The sequence below is a fragment of the Pyrus communis genome, chromosome 7, assembly GCF_963583255.1.
Source record: "Pyrus communis chromosome 7, drPyrComm1.1, whole genome shotgun sequence".
NCBI lineage: Eukaryota > Viridiplantae > Streptophyta > Magnoliopsida > Rosales > Rosaceae > Pyrus > Pyrus communis.
This window is the reverse complement of record NC_084809.1, coordinates 8,433,810-8,444,690: the sequence shown is the minus strand read 5'-3', so window position 1 is coordinate 8,444,690 and position 10,881 is coordinate 8,433,810. Positions and strand designations below refer to the sequence as shown.

The window sequence follows — 10,881 nt, the reverse complement described above, 5'->3', positions numbered from 1 at the left end:
TTATGCAAAATTTTGTTGCAGATTAGAAAATTTAACTGACAATTGAATTGCCTCCAACTCCGCTGCTACTTCTTTCATGGTAGGTCGCTTCTTCCCATTCAAATTCAAGCGTCTCTGTGCAAGGTTATCAACTGCCATAATCTCGTCTTTCCCAGCCTCCTTCATTACTCGAGCATGAAGAATATCAAATAGATGATTCTCCTCCATAGAAAGAAGGAAGTAAGTTGCCAGGTTTCTGCTTTCTTGTGAACTCAAAACTGAAACTGGTTTTTCTCCAGTCAAGAGCTCCGCAAGGACCACTCCAAAGCTATAAACATCACTCTTCTCTGTAAATTGGCTAGATTGGAAGTACTCTGGGTCCAGATAACCAAATGTTCCATGTACTCGTGTCGTAAGGTGAGTTTGATCAATGGCAACTGATCTTGAAGTCCCAAAGTCTGCTACTTTGGCTCTGTAGTTTTCATCCAAGAGTATGTTAGAAGACTTGATGTCGCGGTGGTAAATGGGAAAAGAAGCTGCTGAATGTAAGTAGGAAAGAGCTCCTGCAACTTCGATGTAAGTTAGGTATCTGGGAGTGTGAATCGAGCCTGATGAGTAGCGGTAGGTACTCCTCCTGCGACCCCATGGTAACCTCAGACGGCTGAGCCACCACTACTTGATATGACACTGTGAGAGAGAGAGTGTGTGTTTTACCTGGGAGGAGTAGTGGGATTATGTATATTTATGCCCTGTTACAGTTTGTAAAAAAATGGAAGGGAGAGAGGAGAAACTAGGGTAGAACTACCGTTCAATATGTTTGTTTGGTGCCTACCAGTTTATACATGTGTTTTCTTAGCAAGAGACCTATTTTTTTGTCAGTTAGTTTCACCAAACCATGCATAAACCTAAGTCAAATGTATTTGATTTTTCGAAATTAAATAATTCAAATATTCACATTCCAAGGCAGTGTTGCCTAAATACAAGCTTGAATTCGATGCGACTTCTCAGATGATCCCAATGTCATCAGGTTTTTCTTTTCAAGGGAAAAGTGTCATTAGGTTACTGGACATTTCAATTTTCTTATATTTTTTTTCTTCAATTTTTTTTAAGTTTTTTATTTTTTATTTTTTTTATTATTTTTTTTTTTTTTTGTGGGAAATTGGCTTTAGTTTACAAAACCACCAACTTAAACTAGCCTTGTTTTCGATCGCTAATATGCACTTTATCGCTAATACTGAAAGGATATAAATACAGAAGAAAGAATGCTTTTCAATTGATATTTTTATTTCATATCAAAACAAGGTATATATACAACCCTATACAGATATGGGAAAGAATAAATATGGGAAAGAATAATTACATCCTAAACTAGGAAACCAATTGTAGTAGGAATCCCACAATTATAGGAATCCTAATACAAGTCAACACTCCCCCTCAAGTTGGTCCATAAATGTTGCACATGCCCAACTTGTCTAGAAATCTGGAGAACTTGTTACTAGAAACCGCCTTCGTGAGAATATCTGCTACTTGGTCGTCCGTTCCTATGGGAGGAACCTCAATTACTTTATTATCTAGCTTCTCTTTAATAAAGAACCGATCAACCTCTACATGCTTGGTCCGATCATGTTGCACAGGATTATGAGCAATATCCCGTGCAGCTTTATCGTCACAGAATAACTTCATAGGCAGACCTTGTTTGACACCCACATCTTGCAACAGAAACTTAAGCCACAAGAGTTCACAAATACCGAGTGCCATGCCTCTAAATTCGGCTTCTGCAGTTGACCTTGATACGACATTCTGCTTCTTGCTTCTCCACGTTACTAGATTTCCCCCAACAAAGGTGAAATACCCAGATGTCGAGTGTCTATCATCCGTCGATCCTGCCCAATCAGCATCCGTATAGCACTCAATTCTGAAATGCTCATTTTTCCGAAATAAAATTCCTTTACCAGGGCTTCCCTTTAAGTAACTCAATATTCTCATAACTGCACTCATATGTTGTTCTCCTGGATTGTGCATATATTGACTAATCACACTTAAGGCATGAGCAAGATCAGGCCTAGTGTGAGCCAAGTACATTAATCTTCCTACTAACCTTTGATACCTCCCTTTATCAACCGGTACTTGGTTCTGATCTATACCCAACTTCATTCCTTCGGCCAACGGAGTAGACACCGGCTTACATGCTGTCATACTGGTTTATTCCAACAGGTCAAGAACATACTTCCTTTGTGATAGAAATATCCCGGACTTGCATCTTGATACTTCAATCCCAAGAAAATATTTCAAAGGACCAAGATCTTTCATTTCAAATTCTATGGACAAATAACTTTTTAAGGCTGCTTGCTCAACAGGATCATCACCAGTAACCACCATATCATCCACATACACGATTAGAGCCGTAACCTTTCCGTTCTGGTGTTTCAGAAACAACGTGTGATCCCAATTACTCTGTATATACCCAAATGCCCTCATGGACTTGGTAAATCTTCCAAACCAGGCTCTAGGAGACTGCTTTAATCCATACAGTGATTTCTTGAGCCTACATACCTTTTGTTTCCGTTTGTCCGAATCACTGCACCCTGGTGAAAGGTCCATGTAAATCTCCTCAGTCAGATCTCTATGGAGGAAAGCATTTTTTACGTCGAACTGTTGCAAAGGCCAATCCAGATTTGATGCTAAGGACAGTAGAACACGAACTGTATTGATCTTTGCCACTGGTGCGAACGTATCAGTGTAATCAATGCCATATTTCTGTGTATACCCCTTTGCCACCAATCTTGCTTTAAAGTGATCTACCGTTCCGTCGGCTTTATATTTTACTGTATAAACCCATTTGCATCCCACTGTTTTCTTTCCGGCTGGCAAGTCAGTTATTTCCCAGGTAGCATTCTTCTTTAACAATCTCAATTCCTCGTTCATTGCATCTTTCCAGCGGGAATCTGCTAACGCCTCCTGCACACTGTTAGGAATAGATACAGTAGATAATTGATATACAAATGACTTATTTGATTCTGACAGGTGACAGGTAGACACATAATGGTTTAATGGGTATCTCACTCTGGAATCAGAGTTTGGCTCACTCATGGAATACTTGTGTTTACACTCAGGATCTGCCTCATAAGTGGGTTTGGGAATACCTCTATTAATACGCTCTGGAATGCGACGAAGTAGAGGTGCATCCGGTGTAGAAGACGATTGGTTATGAGAAGTAGTATCTCGTGACACATGCTGTAATTGCTGCTCTGTTTCACTGCAATTGGGCGACTGCATCTCATCTTCCAACTCAATACCCGTGAGACCCGTGGGCTGCTCCTTTTCCTGACTTGTCGGCTGCTCCTCAGTAGGCTGCTCGGTAGGACTAAACCCAGAAAACACGGGCTGCTGCCCTTCTCCAGGTGTCACGGGCACGGGCTGCTGCCCTTCCCCAGATGCCGTGGGCTGTTGCCTTCTCCCAGAAGCCGTGTACTCCAAGCTCAACACGTCCCTATTATCGTGAGTCAGAACTTCATCATTGTGGTACTCCCCCTGAAGTGAGGACGGGGAGGAACCAAAGAACATGTCATTCTCGTGAAAACTCACATCCTGAGTAATAAACATCTTTTTACTCAAAGGATGATAACAACGATACCCTTTCTGGGTAGTAGCATACCCAAAAAAAAACACAATGAAGAGCTCTAGGTTCAAGTTTAGTCTTCCGTTGAGGTGGATGGAGGTGAACAAACGCAACACATCCGATGATCCGTGGGGGAAGATTGGGAGTCAGGGGCTGCTAGTCTGAGATGTGAGAGCCTGAAATGGCGTATGGAAGTTGAGAGTCCGAGATGGAAGGCGATTAATAAGATAAGTTGCAGACGTAAGTGCCTCTCCCCAATAATTGAGCGGCAGATGTGCCGCAAGTAGGGAAGCACGAACCGTTTCCAACAAGTGTCGATTTTTCCTTTCTGCAACCCCATTCTGTTGAGGAGTATACAGACACGTGGTCTGATGAACAATACCATGCAACTCTAAGAATGAACGAAGTTCCATATTAACATATTATCCCCCATTGTCACTGCGAAGAACCTGGATATTCCTGTTGTATTGTACAGCAATCATTTTATGAAACCGTTGGAAGGCCGAACTAACTTCACTCTTTGACTGTAACAAAATAACCCAAGTCATGCGGGTACAATCATCAATAAAAGTAACAAACCAATGAGCACCACCAAGAGTGGCTACTTTTGACGGTCCCTATACATCAGAATGCACAATCATAAAAGGAACGGTACTTTTATTTAAACTGGGAGGAAAAGAGGTTCGATGGCTCTTAGCCATTTCACAAACACCACACTTAAACTGAGAAACATCATTCTTGACAAACAAACTAGGAAATAACTTATGCAGATAACCAAAGGAAGCATGCCCAAGGCGCCGGTGCCATATCCAGATATCTGACACTTTATTAGTAATCCCTTGAGAATCATCGACGGAGAGAGCTTGAGTCAGCAAGCTAGAACTACTGGTGATCAATTCCAAGTAATAAAGTTTCCCTCTTCTAATACCATAACCAATCGTCTTCCGCGTCCGGATGTCCTTAAAAACACAAAAATAGGGCCAAAAAATAACCAAACAATGTAAGGCAAGGGTTATTTGAGCAACGGACAACAAATTATAATTTAGAGAGGGAACCACAAGAACAGTGTCAAGTTTCATGGTATCGGAAAGGGAAACAGTGCCTTCCCCAATAACAGGGACGGCATTACCATTAGCAACATTGACCTCGGTTTGTGTGGATGTTTTTAGTGATGGAACCTGTCTAGAATCACAAGTCATATGTTCAGTAGCTCCGGAATCAATTATCCATGTATTATTCATAACAGAAGTAGAAGTACTGAGTGCCTTACCATCACTTCCTGCCGCAGCTATCATGGCAGATGCCTTGTTCGCTATCTGATCCGAATCATTCTTTGTTTCGGCAATAGAGGCTCGAGATTTGTTGCACCGAGGATCATGGGTCTTATCCCAATTCTCGGGATATCCAATCAGCTCAAAACAACGACTCTTGGAGTGTCCCGTCAGGCCACAGTGTGGGCACTTACCTTGTGGACGATCCCGGCTTGTCTGGCTCTGCCGAGTTGATCCAGGCCGGTTTTGTACCCCTTCTCGGTTCGACCCACTAGATGATCCACAGGCCCTTGCTGCCATGGCAGCAGACTCCCCATTGTCAACCTCTGCCTTCATTGCTTCCTTTCGATCGGCTTCTCGACGAACATAGGCATAAGAAGCCTGCAGGCCAAGTGGGGGATCCTTCCGCAACACTTCTCCACGCACCTGATCAAACCCATCATCGAGACCACCAAGAAACACATAGACCCGTTGTCTCTCAGTGGATTTCTGAAACACTTTGATGTCATTCTCACACTCCATGGATACTTTATTAAAGTGATCCAATTCTTGGAAGATCTCAGTGAGCTCCCCAAAATAGGTAGCTAAGGGTCGGCCATTCTGACGCAGACGGGATGCGATCTGATTCAACGAATAAATTCTAGCCTCGTCATTCTCATCAAAGTAGGCTGCCTTCAAGGAGTCCCAAATCTCATTCGATGTAGACAACCGAATGTACCGTTTCATAATCTCGGCCTTCATTGAAGACAAAAGCCAACTCTTAAGTTTTTGATCTTCAGAAAACCAATCATCATATTTAGGATCGTCTTCGCTAGGTGCCTTGATAGACCCACGAAGATATCCCATCTTCTTCCTTCCAGCAATATGAATTTGAATGGGAGGAGCCCATAAATCATAGTTCTTTTCATCCAAAAACATACCAATATTAAAGCTTGAATTCTCTAACTGCACCATAATTGGAGCAGCCGCTGAAACAATCTGTGAACCAGCCCCCTTTTCTTCAGCCATCTCTCTGTTGCTTCGGTGTTGACTGACACAAACTAGGCAGAGAAGGAAAAAACAGCAGCGGTGATGGGACCTAGAACACGTTGGACAAATCAACAGGGCAGCAACACCCTATCTGGTGCTCGCTGCAATTGGTTAGGGCACGGGCAGCAACAATCCTAAGGTTGCTCGTTGCAATGGATCAGGTACACGGCAGAAAAAAAAAATAAAATTATTAGGGTTCAGTGTTTTTCTAACCCGGCTCTGGTGCCAAGAAGAAAGAATGCTTTTCAATTGATATTTTTATTTCATATCAAAACAAGGTATATATACAACCCTATACAGATATGGGAAAGAATAAATATGGGAAAGAATAATTACATCCTAAACTAGGAAACCAATTGTAGTAGGAATCTCACAATTATAGAAATCCTAATACAAGTCAACAAATACAATATTGATATATAGCATCGAGTTAATAGTAAATTGATACAATATTGATGATAAGATAAGGTATTTTTAGTAAAAAGAATGTTATATTTGGAACCAAGGTTTTTATTTATTTTTATTAAGATATTTACATTGATCTACATTAAAAGAAAGGAGAAGAATTTTAAATCGGATCGCAGTAAAACAAAACTACTAAAACAATCCAGCTATTGCGAAACAGGGTAATTCACTATATGAGTTTGTAAAGGGGTTACTAAAGTCAAATCCATTTATTTTGAATACTGCATTGAATTTGTGTTGGAGCTCGATGGACAATGATACTTTTGGGGGAAAGGTGTGACGATGCTTCTATCCAAAGGTGGGTTAAGTAAGCACGTGTACATGGTAAGGTCAGCACCCATTTTTTTAAACTGCATTTTCTTTCTGATTAGGTAGGGTTTAGCAATTGGTAGTTGTGATCAGGGGTTTAAAGGGGGCCGTAACTTTAGCACGTTCACTTCACAACTCCTGTGTACTTTGAAACCTTAGATGCCATGTTGACCGTGGCATTTTTGTAGAAATTATATTTGAATTATGGTCTCACAAACCATTATTATATTGAATGGGTTTTACAAATCCAACTAGTTTTTGGAAGGATCTCTATGTTCTTTTCTTTTCCATTTATAATCTATGCTGAATTTTTTTGTATAACATCATGCTTATATATATATATATATGCACATACACACAGAGCAGATACGTGATATTACTTTTTTTACATAATTTTTCGCACAAGTTTTTGTAGGACCCATTCCGTAATGTATTTCAATGATGCAAACACATCTTTTAGGTCTTTTTTCAAATATCATGTGCACTCAAAATGAACCAGACCCAAAACAATATGACTGTTGAATTAAATTTAGTGTTTCCTTGTAAAACTGTATTCGTCCATTTTCTTCACTACAAATGAATGTCTTAATAGTTTCGGATATCTAATTTTTTACAACTATGATCTATGAATGATGTTCTAAAATATAAACTTCGGATCGTTGAAATACATTATGAAGTGGACCCTACAAAATGTGTCAAATTTTGTGTAAAAAAGTGTTGTCACAAATCTGCCTCCAATATAAAATTAGGAAAATATGTATAAGAAACCTCATTTATAAAATGGCTTCAAAATTTTCATTCTGATAAATCAAAGATTGTTCAATAGAAACAGGTATAAAATAAGCAGAACAACCATAGAAAAATAAACAAATACAGTAGAAATTAAAAACAGGTACAAAACATATCATCTTTAGAGTTTAAACAAATACAGAAAAAAATTAAAAGAATTTGCTTGATGAGAAAAATTGTGGGCATTCACAAGGAAACTGATTTTCACCCATAGAACTCACATATTCCTTTTATTTCTAACCACCAGATTCACCAAGTCAAACATAATTAAATTATACGAATGCGTAAGAGGCTAAAAATGATTTGTGAAAGTCATCTCGCTTTCCACAAATGTTGAAAGCTGGGGTGGACCAGGTTTCTCAATCAAAACAGATTTGTGGTCCTTTAGCTTTGGGCCGAAGTAGATTATGGACTTTTAGCAAGAACTTTTGAACGACAGAAAATTCGAACGTAATCCAGAATCTGTCCATTTTGAATGTCCTCCAGCTCCATTGCAACTTCTTTCATTGAAGGGCGTCTCTTTCCATTCAAGTCTAAACATCTTCTTGCAAGGCAAGCAATTGCCTCAACCTGTCCTTTATTTCCCTCCTTCGTAACTTAAACATCAACCGATATCAAACAAACGATTTTCTTCAATTCTAAGAATGAAGTATGTGGCTAGACTTTTCCCTTCTTCCGATCTTGTGAATGAAATAGGATTTTGACTAGTCAGGAGCTCAACGAGGACAACTCCGAAGCTATAAACATTGGAGTTTTCTGTGAACCAGCTTGATTGGAAGTACTCTGGATCCAAGTATCCAAAAGTGCCTTGTACTTGTGTGGTCACATGAGTTTGATCAATGGAAAAATGTTGAAGTTCCAAAATCAGCTACTTTTGCTCTATACTTGTCGTCTAAAAATATGTTTGTGGACTTAGTATAGCAATGATAAATGGGAATGGAAGCTGATGAATGCAGGTAGAAAAGGGCTCCAGTGACCTCAGTGGCGATTCTTAAGCGCATATCCCACGTAAGCGGAAACTCTTCATTATCTTTGTGGATATACTCGAAAGGGGTACCGTTTGGAACAAATTCATACACCAGTAGAGGAAACTTTATCCTCAAACAATTCCCGAATAACTTAACCACATTCTCGTGGTTAAGGTGGGAAAGAATGACAATCTTGTTAATGAAAGGCCTCTAAGTTTCCCTTCATCAACCACCTTGGACTTTTTTACTGCAACAATTTTTCCATCTGTCAACATTCCTTTGTAAACGGTACCTTGGCCTCCCTGGCCAAGTTTTCTGTTCAGATTAAAATGATTTGTGGCCTTCTCTAGCTCATTTGGTTCAAGTAATTTTATTTTCTCAACATTGACTTCACCGGAACTCAATTGTTCTTCGAGCAATAAGCCACCGTTTTGTTTGAAGAACTTCTCTCGGCAATTACTGTTATTTATTTTCTTCACTACCTTATATAACCACCATAGAGCAGCAAGAAGGACTAATAGCCACAAACTTGCACCAATATCTACATAAATCAATACATGTTACAAAAAAGTACCCAATTCTTCAGCTAATCTCTTAAGAATTTTAGTGAACTGTTCAAAATTTTCTCATTTTGAATCCACTGAAAGTTATTCCAAGTCAACTGAGGGGACAGAGGTGTACCTGTAACCACTGGTTTCACCGCAGATTTCTTCTTTTTAGGAGGGCCGTAAAAGTATTATTACAGATAGAAGTATTGTCAAGATTTTCTTATTTTATTGTCTAATTCATGTTGTTTCTGCATCATCTGGTATAGTAGTCATACTTGATAGTGAAAGGCTAAAGTATCCTAATGAATATAATTAAAATTCAAATTAAAATATCGGCCAAAATAAAAAAGAAAGAAATTTCATCAGAGTTGTTCAAGATAGAATGGAGGAATCATCAGTCAATCTCATAACTTTTGGAAATCATATGATTAGATTATAACATCTAGATCATAAGAATTCGTCATGAAAAATGAGTTTTGGTTGTTGACTACTTGACAGAGTCCACCTCCTTCTTTATTCGGGCTTGGGGTCGGCAATATAAGATAAACTTTCACAGGCTTGGGACCGAACCACTCAATGAAATCTAAGCTGGATACGATTCCGAACCACTCAACGGAATTGCGGATCACGTGGGATTTTGGACCACTCAACGAAATCGAGACAGAGCATGAAACCAGACCACTCAACAGAACCCCAGTGGAAACCCAGTTCCAGATCACTTAACGGAACCGAGCGGAAGTCCAAGGAATATAGTAACGCTCGAAGAACAAGACATGAAACAAGTACTCAAAATACAAAAGCTCAACGAGACAAGAAATGGAACAAAGCACAAGGTACACAATTAGAATGGCTCAACAAAACGAGAAATGAAATAATGATACGATATGTGAAACAAGTCTCGAAGCGACAAACCCCATGACAATGGGTTCATGGTCCACTACTAGCCCTCACATTTCATCACATCAGGCCAAACATACAAATCAACCACACTCCACAACAAGTTCAATACAAACGTCAAATCACATAAAATAAACAAGCATAACATAATGTGATGTCATTAGTACGTAAATCGGGTGCATGTTATTCGAGGAAGACACATCATCATGTTGAACCTAATAAGCTCTATGAAATCTCAACAACACTTTAAGATCAGCAACATGCTAGAAGAACTCGGGCTGGTTGACTAAAAAGCCAACCGTCGATCAAGGTCGAGAGTAGGGTCCACAACCCTAGAAATCTAAACCAGAACATCCGCCGATCAGATTTCTGATCTATAACTTCCCAAGAGTCTCACTACTCTTCTAGAACAACATACTAAAGTTTCATTACGATCCATCGGTTGGATCTCTGCCAATCACTAAGATTAAGTGGCAGTCAATGTTTTATTTTACAAACTTAGAAATCCAATTTGGGAAGATCCGTACATCAGATTCCCAACTTGTCAGTTTTTAACGTCCTCAAATATTATGTACTATAACGTATTAAAGTTGAGTGACAATCCAACGGTCGGATCGTCAAAACATAAAATGATCAAGTGGTGTAATATTCAATAATAGGTTCAAAGTATTGAACCACATCAAACGGATATCAAATCTGAAATCAGGACATTGAATTTAACTTAAAAAGGTAGTGTCGACCCACTGACCACGCGCCACCACATGTGTTGCTGCGGGTGGCGGTTTCTAGTGAACGGAAACCACAAATTTTGACCAACTCCAAAATTCGCCAAATTTGGCAAAAATGTACAACTCAAATGAGAAACATTTTTCATACCTGGGCCGAAGTCCAGTTCGGCTGGGAAGTAGCCAGAAAATCCCTCGAATTGTCGGAAACCCAGAAAAATGGGTGAACCTCGATCCGTCGAATTTGAAGCTCTGTCGCCCCCAAACTTGTTTGGGGTTTGT

General features: G+C 39.6%; 1 pseudogene; it reads right to left on the bottom strand.

Moving 5' to 3' along the window:
* On the bottom strand, window positions 1-9,908 carry LOC137740491 (wall-associated receptor kinase-like 1; annotated as a pseudogene).
* Window positions 9,909-10,881: the final 973 nt, after the last annotated feature.